Source organism: Ovis canadensis, chromosome 4 (assembly GCF_042477335.2).
Source record: "Ovis canadensis isolate MfBH-ARS-UI-01 breed Bighorn chromosome 4, ARS-UI_OviCan_v2, whole genome shotgun sequence".
NCBI classification, from domain to species: Eukaryota; Metazoa; Chordata; class Mammalia; order Artiodactyla; family Bovidae; genus Ovis; species Ovis canadensis.
Genome location: NC_091248.1, coordinates 101,979,673 through 101,993,447, shown reverse-complemented (window position 1 = coordinate 101,993,447; position 13,775 = coordinate 101,979,673). Strand labels below are relative to the sequence as shown.

The 13,775-nt window shown below is 38.8% G+C and overlaps 1 protein-coding gene across 6 annotated transcripts in view; it reads left to right on the top strand.

The window, feature by feature from the left end:
- Positions 1-13,775, top strand: part of CADPS2 (calcium dependent secretion activator 2) — a 567,905-nt gene that overhangs the window by 243,452 nt on the left and 310,678 nt on the right. The window lies entirely within an intron of this gene.

The window sequence follows — 13,775 nt, the reverse complement described above, 5'->3', positions numbered from 1 at the left end:
TTAAAACAGACGGAGTCAAAGGAGGTACGCAGAGGATTATGTGTAACAGGGCAGATGTGCACAGAGTGTTACAGGGTTGAGAAGAAGCAAGCTGAAACTTCTCATCTTGCCTTTCAAAACCCTACAGGTCTACCCCTGGCCAGTCTCTCCTTTCCTCCGGGACCTCAGCTTACCCCTCTGTTCCTCTGTTGAGTCACTCTTCCACCTCCCTGGACCCCATGAAGTTCCTCATACCTCTCAACCTTCTCTCATCATGGCACCTGCTTTTTCCTCTGCCTGCAGTGATGTTGCCTCTTATCTTTTTAAAGCTGGATCCTTAGTACTGAGAAATAATCACTTGCTGAGCACAGTTCATTCCTTTAGATAACCCATTGCTAAGTGGATATTTTCTGACTCATCACTTTATAATTTTTAATTTAATGGTTTCTCATCTGTGTATTTTGTATTGTTTCCCTTCCTCTGTCTCTTTTGGGAAAAAAAAAAAAAGAAACAACGTATTTTGCTGCACCAGGCCTTAGTTGAGGCACATAAGGATCTTCAATCTTCATTGTAGTGTGCAGGGTATATATATATATATATATATTTTTTTTTTTTTAATTGCAGCATGCAAACTATTAGTTGTTGCATGTGGAATGTAGTTCCCTAAGCAGGGATAGAATCCGAGCCCCTGCATTGGGAATGTGGAGTCTTAGCCACTGGACCACCAGGAAAGTCCCTCTTCTCTCCTTTTGAACAGAACTCTTGTTCTATCAATCTTATATCCTAGTACCTAGTAGACACTCAGAATTTACTAATTTGCATGCCTGAGCTTACTTTTATGCCTTATCATAGTAAATATTAAAGGGTTTTGTATTTATCCCTGCAGCCAAATAGAATTGACTTACAATATGACAATGAAGTGAAAATAAAGAGGATAAACAGCTTTTTAAGAGGTTAAAACCTCTCAGGAAGAGGCTATGTGGCATGGAAAGGGAGATTGGAATCATTTCTAGGAGGGCATACAGAGTCAAGAGAGAGGTTTGGTATTTGTTTTAAAATATTAGCTGTTTTACTATATTCATAGTGTTATGCAACCACTGTCAATTTTAAAGCATACTCATCACCTCGAAAAGAAAATCTCTTTTTAAAAAGCTTTATTTTTTATTACTTGACCATACCATGTGGCCTATTGGATATTAGTTCTCCTTCAGTTCAGTCACTCAGTTCTGTCCAACTCTTTGCAGCCCCATAGACCGCAGCACACCAGGCTTCCCTGTCCATCAGCACCCCTGGAGCTTACTCAAGCTCATGTCCATCGAGTCAGTGATGCCATCCAACCATCTCATTCTCTTTCATCCCTTCCCCTCCTGCCTTCAATCTTTCCCAGCATGAATGTTTTTTCCACTGAGTCAGTTCTTCGCATCAGGTGGCCAATGTATTGGAGTTTCAGCTTCAGGATCAGTCCTTCCAATGAATATTCAGAACTGATTTCCTTTAGGATGGACTCCTTGCAGTCCAAGGGACTCTCAAGAGTCTTCTCCAACACCACAGTCCAAAAGCACCAATTCTTCCATGCTAAGCTTGCTTTATGATCCAGTTCTCACATCCATTTTTTTGATCTCCAAAATCATTGCAGATGGTGATTGCAGCCAAAAATTAAAAGATGCTTACTCCTTGGCAGGAAAGTTATGACCAGCGTAGACAGCATATTAAAAAGCAGAGACATTACTTTGCCAAGAAAGGTCCATCTAGTCAAGGCTATGTTTTTTTCCAGTAGTCATGTAAGGATGTGAGAGTTGGACTAAAAAGAAGAACGGACGACAGAGGATGAGATGGTTAGATGGCATCACCGACTCAATGGACATGAGTTTGAGTAAACTCTGGAAGTTGCTGATGGACAGGGAGGCCTGCCGTGCTGCACTCCATGGTCACAAAGATTCGGACATGACTGAGCGACTGAACTGAACTCACATCCACACATGATGACTGATAAAACCATAGCTTTGATTGGACAGATTGTTGTTGGCAAAGTCTCTGCTTTTTAATATGCTGTCTAGGTTGGTCATAGTTTTTCTTCCAAGGAGCAAGTGTCTTTTAATTGCATGTCTGCAGTCACCATCTGCAGTGTTTTTGGAGCCCAGAAAAATAAAGTCTCACTGTTTCCACTGTTTCTCCATCTATTTCCCATGAAGTAATGGGACCGGATACAATGATCTTAGTCTTCTGAATGTTGAGTTTTAAGCCAGCTTTTTCACTCTCCTCTTTCACTTTCATCAAGACGCTCTTTAGTTCTTCTTCACTTTCTGCCACAAGGGTGGTATCACCTGTGTATCTGAGGTTATTGATATTTCTCCCGGCAATCTTGATTCCAGCTTGTGCTTCAGCCAGCCTGGCATTTTTCATGATGTACTTTCGATATGAGTTAAATAAGCAGGCTGGCAATATACAGCCTCGGCGTATTCCTTTAGCAATTTGGAACCAGTCTGTTGTTCCATGTCCAGTTCTAACTGTTGCTTCTTGAGCTGCATACAGATTTCTCAGGAAGCAGATGAGGTTGTCTGGTATTCCCGTCTCTTTCAGAATTTTCAGTTTATTGTGATCCACACAGTCAAAGGCTTTGGCATAGTCAATAAAGCAGAAATAGATGTTTTTCTGGAACTCTCTTGCTTTCTCGATGATCCAGCAGATGTTGGCAATTTGATCTCTGGTTCCTCTGCCTTTTCTAAAACCAGCTTGAACATCTGGAAGTTCATGGTTCATGTACTGTTGATGCCTGAGTTCAGTTCAGTCGCTCAGTTGTGTCCAACTCTTTGCGACCCCATGAACCGCAGCACACCAGGCCTCCATGTCCATCACCAAGTTCCAGAGTCCACCCAAACCCATGTCCATCGAATCGATGATACCATCCAGCCATCTCATCCTCTGTCAGCCCCTTCTCCTCCTACCCTCAATCTTTCCCAGCATCAGGGTCTTTTCAAATGAGTCAGCTCTTCTCATCAGGTGGCCAGTGTATTGGAGTTTCAGCTTCAACATCAGTCCTTCCAATGAACACTCAGGAATGATCTCCTTTAGGATGGACTAGTTGGATCTCCTTGCAGTCCAAGGGACTCTCATGAGTCTTCTCCTGGCTTGGAGAATATTGAACATTACTTCGTTATCGTGTGAGATGAGTGCAATTGTGCAGTAGTTTGAGCATTCTCAGGCATTGCCTTTCTTAGGATTTGGAATGATAACTGACCTTTTCCAGTCCTGTGGCCACTGCTGAGTTTTCCAAACGTGCTGGGATATTGAGTGCAGCACATTCACAGCATCATCTTTTAGTATTTGAAATAGTTCAACTGGAATTCCATCACCTCCACTAGTTTTGTTCATAGTGATGCTTCCTAAGGTCCACTTGACTTCACATTCCAGGATGTCTGGCTCTAGGTGAGTGATCACACCGTTGTGATTATCTAGGTTGTGAAGATCATTTTTGTACAGTTCGTTTGTGTATTCATGCCACCTCTTCTTCTTCTGTTAGGTCCATACAATTTCTGTCCTTTATTGAGCCCATCTTCACCTGAAATCTTTCCTTGGTATCTCTAATTTTCTTGAAGAGATCTCTAGTCTTTCCCATTCTGTTGTTTTCCTCTATTTCTTTGCACTGATCAGTGAGATACTAGACTCTCTGTCTCTCTCTCTCTCTGTCTCTGTCTCTCTCTCTCTCTCTCTCTCTCTCTCTCTCTATATATATATATATATATATATATATATATATATATGATTTGCAAATGTTTTCTTCCATTCATGCATCGTCTTTTTACTTTGTTGGTAAAATCTTTTGAAGCCTAAGTTTTATCTAGTTTTTGTTGTTTGTGCTTTTGGTGTCGTATCTTAGAATCCAGTGCCGAATCCAAGGTCACATACTTTTATTCCTGTGGTTTTTTGCCCACGCTGTCATGATTTCAGCTTTTACATTTAGGTCATTGATCCATTTTAAGCTAATTTTGGTACATAGTATGTAGTGTATAACTTCCTTTTGTGTATGACAGTCTGGTTTTCCCAACACCATTTATTGAAGAAACTACTTGTCCATTCAGCATTCTTGGTACCCTTTTGGAAATCATTTGACCATAGATATATGGGTTTATTTCTGTACTCTCAATTTCAAAATTATTCCAATGATACATCTATATGTTTAATCTTATGCTAGTACCGCATTATCTTGTTTACCATTGCTTTGTATTAAGTTTTTAAATCAGGTGTGTGTGTCTTCCAAATACATTCTTTTTCAGGATTATTTTGGGTATCCTGATTTTCCATATTAGTTTTAGGATCACTGTCAACTTCTGCAAAAACTTTGTAAATATCACCCGCTAAGATTCAGATAGGAGTTGTAATGAACCAGGGGTCAATTTGGAGAGTATTGCCATCTTAACAATATTAAGTCTTCCTACTGAGGAACATGGGATGTCTTTGCATATCTGAATCTATAATTTCTTTCAACAGTGTTTTGTAGTTTTCAAGGTATGTTTTTTTATTTCTTTGGTTAAGTTTATTTCTGGTATTTTATTCTTTTTGATGTTATTATTAATGGAATTTTTCATTTAAATTCATTTTTGGATTATTTATTGCAAGTGTATAGAAATACAGTTGATTTTTATATATTAGTTCCATATGATGCACCCTGACTGAACTTGTTTATTCTAATAATTTTTCTGGATTTCTTAGACTTTTCTCTATTTAACATGACATTTGCAAATAATGATTCTTTTATTTCTTACTGTCCAATCTGAATGCTTTTTATTTACTTTTTTTGACTAATTGCCCTAGTTCCTTCAGTACAAAGTTAGATAGAAGTGGCAAGAATGGACAGTCTTGTATTCTTGATTATAGGGGAAAAGCATAGTCTTTCATCATTAAACATGATGTTAGCTGTGCCTTTTTCATAGATACCCCTTATCTGTTTGAGGAAACTTTTCTATTCCTAGTTTGAGTGGAATTTTTTTTTTCCGTGAAAGAGTGCTGGACTTTGTCAGTTGTCTTCTTTGCTTCTATTGAGATGATCATGTGGTATTTGCCTTCTATTCTATCAGTATGGTACATTGCATTATATGGTATTGGGGGTGTTAAACCAACCTTGCGTTTCTGACATAATTGCCACTTGGTCATGATATGTAATTCTTTTTGTTACTGGATTAAGTGTTCTAGTATCTTGTTGAGGATTTTTAAAATCTCTGTTCATGAGAGATTGGTCTGTAGTACCCCTTCTTTGGTGACTTCTGTCTGGTTTTATATTGGCCTCATAAAAACTTCCTGGATGGGTGTGAAGAATCAGTATTAATCATCGTTATGTGTTTGGTAGAGTTACCAGTGGGACCATCAGGGTTGGATTTTTGTTTGTAGGTCTTTTGTGATTACTAATTCTGATTACATGATGAACCATGCTAGGTTAGGTTCTTGGTGAAAACCTGCTTTACAGATGGCTGCCTTCTTGCTGTGTCTTCACGTAGTGAAGAGAGCCAGCTCATTTCTCTTCAACCTTTTATAAGGACAGCTGTATTTTCATGGGTCTCTCCCCACATTACCTCATCTGAGCCCCATTACCTCCCAGAGGCCCTGCCTCCAAGTACAATCACATTGGGGATTAGGATGTTAACATATTAATTTGGAGGCTTCATGAACACTACCCTACTCTAGCACTCCATGAGTTCTTCAGGGAGTGCAAAGGCACTTAGATGCTCAATACCATGATGTTTTTAAAGAATCTTTTTTTTTCAAGTTTTACTGATGTATAATTTGTATAGCATAAAATTCTCTTATTGAAATTTAGATGATTTTTAATAAATGTATACACTTGTGCTATCATCACAATTCAGTTTCAGAACACATTATTTCACAAAATTGTTTCATTACCATTTGCAGTCTTACTCAGTTCCAGGAAACCACTCAAATGCTTTCTAGTGCTATAATTTTTTTCTGAACATTTCATATAAATGATATGCAAAATGTAGTCTTTTGTATCTGGCTTTTTTTTCACTTGGCGTAATCTCTACAAAGTGTATTTAATTGATACTTAAATATTTGTTCAATGAAATGAGTTAATTTTTATATAGTTATTTTAACAATAATGAGCCACAAATAGTAAAATTTTCAAAAAATGCTTCCCATTTAATTTCTAATAAATTCAGAATGTATTTATAAAGAGATGCTATACTAGGAAAATTATACATGGACACTTTAAATGAATTAAAATATTTGGGAGTTAGGAAATATTACATTAAGCCTCCAATACTATTTTCTTGGGGGCTTCCCAGGTGGCACTAGTGGTAAACATCCAACCTGCCAGTGCAGGAGATTTAAGAGACCAGGTTTGGTCCCTGGGTCAGGAAGATCTCCTGGAGGAGGAAATAGCAGCCCACTACAGTATTTCTACCTGGAGAATCCCATGGACAGACGAGCCTGGTGGGCTACAGTCCACAGGGTTGCAGAGTTAGACACAACTAAAGCGACTTAATGCACAGACAGTCCCTTTTATTACTCTTACCACAGGGAAGTTTGGCTGAAATATCTTATGTGCATTTCCTCATGAATTCTGAGTTAATTTGTAAGAACTAAAGGATGTGTTTATTATTGTTCCCAGCACAGATTTCTTTAAAAATGTATCTCCTAAATGCAGACCAACTGCAGCTTTTCAGCAACGTGGTTACTTTTATCTTAAATTCATCTTACTCAACAGGAAAGGGATTCTCTCCTCCATCATCATAGTGAATTGTGCCTCGGACATGTTTTCTAAATGTTACTGTTACAACAGTTTGTGCTTTGCTGGAGATCGATTCATCCTTCTGTCTAATAGTAAAGTGCCTTATTTAGTCCATATTTCCAATAAATGTAATCAAGATTTCTAGCCATTGCCTATTTCATTCCTGTAATTCAGATTTCCTGCCAGCAATTAGGTAGAAAACAGTGTGTGAGGTTGGTACATAACTTAGGATATGGAACCTGGGATCTAATAAAAATGATGTTTATAAACAAGTTTGATTCGTGAAGAGTGGTAGTCATCTATTGAAGCTTTATTTTTACCTTTGTTTTCTTTTTTAATAGAGGTGAGGGAATGTAGACAAATGGTATCGTCAGTCGAGAAAATTCGTCTTTTCATAGTCTCTTAGTGAACCTGGGAAAGTTTAGTTCTCTGTAATAACGTACAGCATTGTTGCTCCACTTTTATAGCTTTTTACCATTTTGAGACATTTCATTTTTAGCCCATACCCTTAATGACACCATCTGAACGGAAGTAGAGGGATAGTCAGACAACAGGCTGACGCTGGAAGGGACAGGGAGTGACTTGTTGTCGTGTAGTGGTCACCAATCTCTTGATATGTGGTGATCTTACCACACTTACACACTTTCCCTACAGACAGTGAGCATTCTTCGAGTGCCTAAAACAGAAGAGCTAATGATACCCTATGGAAGGCCAAGGTAGATCTTGATTCTGGGGAAATAAATGCAAGGGAATTCATTTTAAAAAACAAATCAGGAACTGCTGGAAGCTGGGAATGGGAACTTACTTTTCAAGGAGTGCATGCTAAGTCACTTCAGTCGTGTCTACCTCTTTGTGACCCCATGGACTGTAGCCCACCAGGCTCCTCTGTCTATGGGATTCTCCAAGCAAGAGTACTGGAATGGGTTGCCATTTCCTTCTCCAAGGCAAGCAGTATAATGTTTCAGATACTCAAGGTGACTAAAATTCTAGGGTTAGCTGTCTGTAGTTGCGCCCATAGTTAACAATACTGTATTGTTCTCCTAAAAGTTCTTTAAGAGGGTAGATCTCATGTTAAATGTTCTTGCCACACACAGAAAAGTTCCTGGGAAGCAGCACTGTTTTTTGCGATACCCTCTCTCTTTCTCTCTCATCCAGTGGTGCTGTCTTATTAAAGACATTTGAAGGTTAATAGGTCTCTGTCCCTGACCCCCATCAAAGCAAATAATAAAATAGAAAGGCAAGGAACAGTAAGAAAAGCTATTGAGATGTGTCATTAGACAAATATATTTATGCTTATTGGAACAGAACATTCTTCTACCTCATGGAAATGATGGGAAATGCAGGCTTCAGTACTTACTTCTGGAACCTTTAAATTCTGAACCAGAATTGTAATAATCTGTCAAACTATTGAAAGATTATTGCCTCTTATGGGAAGCTTAACAGAATAACAAGCTACTGGGACATGTTTAAGAGAGATTAAATAAAAATAAACCAAGAGAAAGGTAACCATATTTTTTCAAAAAAAAATAGTTGTTTTCATTTTAGTATCTACTAAGGCCAAAATTAGTTTTGAAGTATTATTCATTATCCAGCTACTCTTGCTGACGAAAATAGAATATACTACATTTTAAAATCATCTGTCAAAAGTATGCCTATTCTTAATGCATCAAAAGGAAAACACAAACCCCACACATTTCATTTTTCTCATTTTCATCTTTCAAAATACAATATTCTCTCCTCTTAAGTAAATTTGCCAGAAATAACGTTTTTGTAAAACTCATGCTACTGGTGCAGAAGAAAATGAAGCCTAAAGAGACAGACATTGGCCAAATACAGAAATTACATTCATTGAGAGATTATTTGGAAGTAAAAGAAGCTAATGTGTGGATCCTGATCATCAGTGGCATCTGAATTAGAAGGAAAGCGTGATGGATTAAGATTCCAGATGCTTGCTGAAAAGCGCTAATGGAAAACAGCATTGAGAGAGCTCAGGAGAAAGTGTGTATCTGTGAATCTCAACATCTCGAGGAGGGATTTACAGTTTGTAAGTAAAATGAAAAGAAAGTGAAAGTTGCTCTGTCCTGTCCAACTCTCTGTGACCCATGGACTACACAGTCTGTGGAATTCTGTAGGCCAGAATACTGGAGTGGGTAGTCTTGCCCTTCTCCAGGGGATCTTCCCAACCCAGGGATCGAACCCAGGTCTCCTGCATTGCAGGTGGATTTTTTTTTACCAGCTGAACTACAAGGAAAGCCCAAGAATACTGGAGTGGGTAGCCTATCCCTTCTCCAGAGGATCTTCCTGACCCAGGAATCGAACTGGGGTCTCATGCATTGCAGGCAGATTCTTTACCAACTGAGCTATCAGGAAAGCCCCTGATGTCCCCTTATAATCCTTGACTTTCTTCCAGAGCAAAGTTTTGGAGCTGTTTTCATCATTATTTGATCTATGTAGCCAATTTATTGAGTGGAAAACATTTCACAGAGTGTAAGTAGCAAACAACTTCTCTCATGGTACTGCTCTCAGATGTGCTCCAGAAATACCCTCCTGTTCTAGTGGGAGAGATCTTAGCAGAAACCAGAGCTTTGCTGCCCATTTTCAGGTATCCAATCACATGTTTGAAAGTGAAAGTGTTAGTTCCTTGATTGTGTCCAGCTTTCTGTGACCCCATGGGCTGTAGCCCACCAGGCTCCTCTGTCCATGGAATTCTCCAGGCAAGAATACTGGGGTGGGTTGCCATTTCCTTCTCCAGGGGATCTTGCCAACCCAGAGATGAAACCTGGGTCTCCTGCTTTGCTAGTAGATGCTTTACACTCTGAACCACTTTTCAGGTGTCAAATAACATGTTTAGGTATTCAAATTTCCTATCACTTTAAATCAAAACGTACCCATTTCAAAAGGGTAAGATTTCCCTTGGTGGCTTCCCTGGTGGCTGAGATGGTAAAGCATCTCAGCCTGCAATGCAGGGACCTGGGTTCAATCCCTGGGTCAGAAAGATCACCTGGAGAAGTAAATGGCTACCCACTCCAGTATTCTTGCCTGGAGAATTCCATTCACAGAGGAACCTGGTGGGCTACAGCACATGGGGTCGCAAAGAGTCAGACGTGACTGAGTGACTAACGTTTTCACTTTCACATTCTTTTCCTTTGTTTCCTCCCAGCATGCCCAGAAACCTGTCCTGGGGAAAGGGTACTATTGTCTGTTCCTCACTTGCGTTTTGTTTTTGCCTGCTCCTATGTTCTTTTCTACCAATTTTGGGTAGGCTGGAGGAGGGAATAGTTGTGAAGGGGCAAAATGCCATTGTACTAATATATAAGTGCTCTCTGTGGTCCTCTCTTGGTTACCAGATGCCTTCTATCGTGGAAAATGTCCACATTTAACTTTTCTCTGGTGTAGTTCCTTGGAGATACACCCCCTGCTGCCCAGAGCTTCTGACCTCACACTCTTCCTTTCTAGAATAATGCATCCTGTAGCCACCTTCTTTCCTCTTCCCCTGAGCCGCTGCTTTAATAATGTTACCCACAAGTCCTCTTCCTGCTTGAATCTAGTTTTCTCAGCAGATGGCTCACATATTGGGTTGGCCTGAAGGGAGAAGAGAGCGGCAGTGGATGAGATGGTTAGATAGCATCACCAACTCAATGGACATGAATCTGAGCAAACTCAGGAGTTAGTAGAGGATAGAGCAGCCTGGCATGCTACAGTCCATGGGATCAAGAATCAGATACAACTTAGTGACTGGTCAACAACAAAATTTCATTCAGGTTTCTCCATAAGATATTAATGAAAAACCCCTAACGAACGTTTAGGCCAACACAGTAAATTGGAGACCTGGGTTTGATCCCTGGGTCAGGAAGATCCCCTGGAGAAGGGAATGGCTACCCACTCCAGTATTCTTGTATGGAGAATCCCATGGACAGAGGAGCCTGGGGCGGGGCTGCAGTCCATGGGGTCGTAAAGAGTTGGAGATGACTGAGTGACTTTCGCTTTGCCTTTAATAAAATGGAAGTTCCTTGAATACAAAGGCTGTATATGATACCTCCTGGTTCTTGTTTAGCACCAGCCACAGATAATATGGCCCATTTGTGGTCTGTAATCTAATTAAAATGTTTTCTCTACTATTTAGATTATTTTTAAAAATACAGTCTCTCAGTAGGTATCAGAGGAAGACCTTTGAGCCAGCACCTACCCAGATTAACAGGATATCCAGTCCTCATTCTCACACCCCAAGCTCCCATTTATCTAGAAGTTCCTTGGGAAACATATTCCCTTTAAAGGACCAGTTCTTCTGCTTCTGTGTGCCATATTGAGGCTGGAATTCAAAAGCACTTTCAGATCTTTGTTACCCTGGCTACCCTGAGATGAAGGACCACTTGGGTAAACAAGAGGACTTGCCAAGGGATACAGAGGCACAAGTTCAGCTTTAATAGAATTGATATATGATTCTTCTAGTTCATAAATACTGTTCCCTGGAGCCCTTCCTTTCAGGGAAGAGCCTGCTAAGTGCAAGTTCTCTCTCAACCCACTTTTCAGACTTCTTTCTTTAACTTTACAAAAGAAAGGTTCACCTCTCATCCAACTTGAATCTTACCATGATGTTTTTCCTAGAGTGGAAAACCTCCACGTCACCATTCAAAAAGAAAAAAAAAAATTAATGTTCCTGGTAGTTATGAGAAAACAGTTGACCAATGATATAATAAATCCTCCTGAAAATTAGATGTCTTCTATTTCTCTGCTTTCAACAAAGTTGATGGATTTATTCAAGTTTTAAACTGCTGGATGATTGAAAAATAGTTTTTGCTTATCAATCACTGTATTTTTGTACATTCAAATATGAAGGGAACAAATTGATAGTGCTGTAATAATGCCCCATCTACTTATTTTCTTAGAATTTGTAGGAGAGAAGGAAAACGGGTTAAAATTGATGTTGAACTGTCTCAGTGTAGAATTAAGCTACAATCATTTGTATATACATGAAATAATAGGAAAAATAGCTCTATCCATTTCATTAAGACATGCATTTCTAATGAATATGTTTACTTTTCATATTTATTAATATTCATTTGTCATACTTCTTTTGGATCACCTGGATAGTAATTGTAATAAACTAAATTTAGAAGGAATTTTACTTTGATTTTTATTTTTGACAAATTTTTTATGTATTTAAGGTGTCCAATGTGATGACTGGTATGTGCAGACATTTTAAATTGACCTGACTATGGTAATCATTTCACATATTCATCACCCCCATGGTCACCTTCGTGTGTTAGTGTGGTGAGAACCCTTGATCTAGCCTTAAGAAATTTCAAGTATACACGTTATTATTAGTCACCATGCTGTACTTGAACCTTTCATAACTCAAAATTCATACCCTTTGATCAGTATCTTTCCTTTTTGTCCACCTCCCAGGCTGTTGGTAACCAACATTCTACTCTGTCATTATGAGTTAGATTTTTTGTTTTAAGATTCCACGTATAAGTGAGATCATACAATATTTGTCTTTTTGTGTCTGGCTTATTTCACTTAACATAATGTCTTCCAAGCACTCAATATTTCCATGCTATTGCAAATGACAAGACTTCCTTCTTTTGTAAGGCTGTGTAGTATTCTGTTGTATGAATAACACATATTCTTTCTATAGACGGATGCTTGTTTCCCTATGTTGGCTACTGGGAATAGTACTGCAATAAACATGTGTTAGTTCAGTCACTAAGTTGTGTCTGACTCTGCGACCCCATGGACTGTAGCACGCCAGGCTTCCCTGTCCTTCACTATCTCCCGGAGTTTGCTCAGGCTCACGTCCTTTGAGTCATGTCCTTCTCCTCCTGTCCTCAATCTTTTCCAGCATCAGGGTCTTTTTCAATGAGTCAGCTCTTTGCATCAGGTTTCCAAAAGTACTGGAGCTTCAGCCTCAGTCCTTCCAATGTAGTGAACATAGGAGTACAAATATCTCTTCAAGATGGAGGCTTTATATCCCTGAGTATATACTCAGAACTGGGATTGCTGGATCATTTGGTAGATCTACTGTTAATTTTTGACAAACCTCAGTAATGTTCTCCATAGCAACTACATCATTTTTTTTACATATGAACAGCGTTAGAAGGGTTCCAGCTTTTTCACATCCTTACAGTCACTTGTTTTCTTTTGTTATTTAGATAATAGCCATCCTTACACATGTAATGTGACATCTCATTGTGGTTTTGATTTGCATTTTCCTGATTACTGATGTTGAGCATCTTTTCATGTATCTGTTAGCCATTTGTATATCTTCTTTGGAGAAATATCTATTTCTCTTCTTTGCCTATTTTCTGATCAGGTTTTTTCCTTTTGCCGTTGAGTTATACAAGTTCTTTATATTTTGGATATGGCCTCATTATCAGAGATACAGTTTGCAAATATTTCCTCCCATTGCATAGATTGCCTTTTCAGTCTGTTCATTGTTTCCTTTGCTGTGCAGAAACTTGTAGTTTGATGCAGTCCTCCTTGGCTATTTTTGCTTTTTCGCAGCTTGTGCTTTTAATGTCTTATCTAAGAAGTCATTGAGTAGACTAATGTCAAGGAGACTTTCCCTTATGTTTTCTTTTATGAGTTTTATGATTTTATGTCTTGTTTATAAGTCTTTCATCCATTTTTAGTTGAGTTTTGTGTGTGGTGTAAGATGTACCATCTGCGCATGGATATCTAGGTTTCTCAGCACATTTATTGAAGAGATTATGTCATATGCCAACAGTTTTACTTTTTCCTTTTTGGTTTTCATGCTTTTCACTTTTCTTGCCTTTTTCATTTTTATTAGGGATAGGACTTCTAGTATTATGTTGATTAAAAGTGGTAGATGCCCTTATCTTCTTCGCAATCTTAGAGGAAAACTTTCAGTTTTTTGCTGCTAACTATGAATCTGTGGGCTTTTATAATGTTGAGTTATATTCCAGAAGGAAATACATTCATTCGTTCCCTCCTTCCTCTCTCTCTCCCCACAACATGTAGGGCTTTATGATCAGAGAAAATTAAAGTTTATGTACATATTTATATATATGTAGGTACATATAATTTTAAAAGT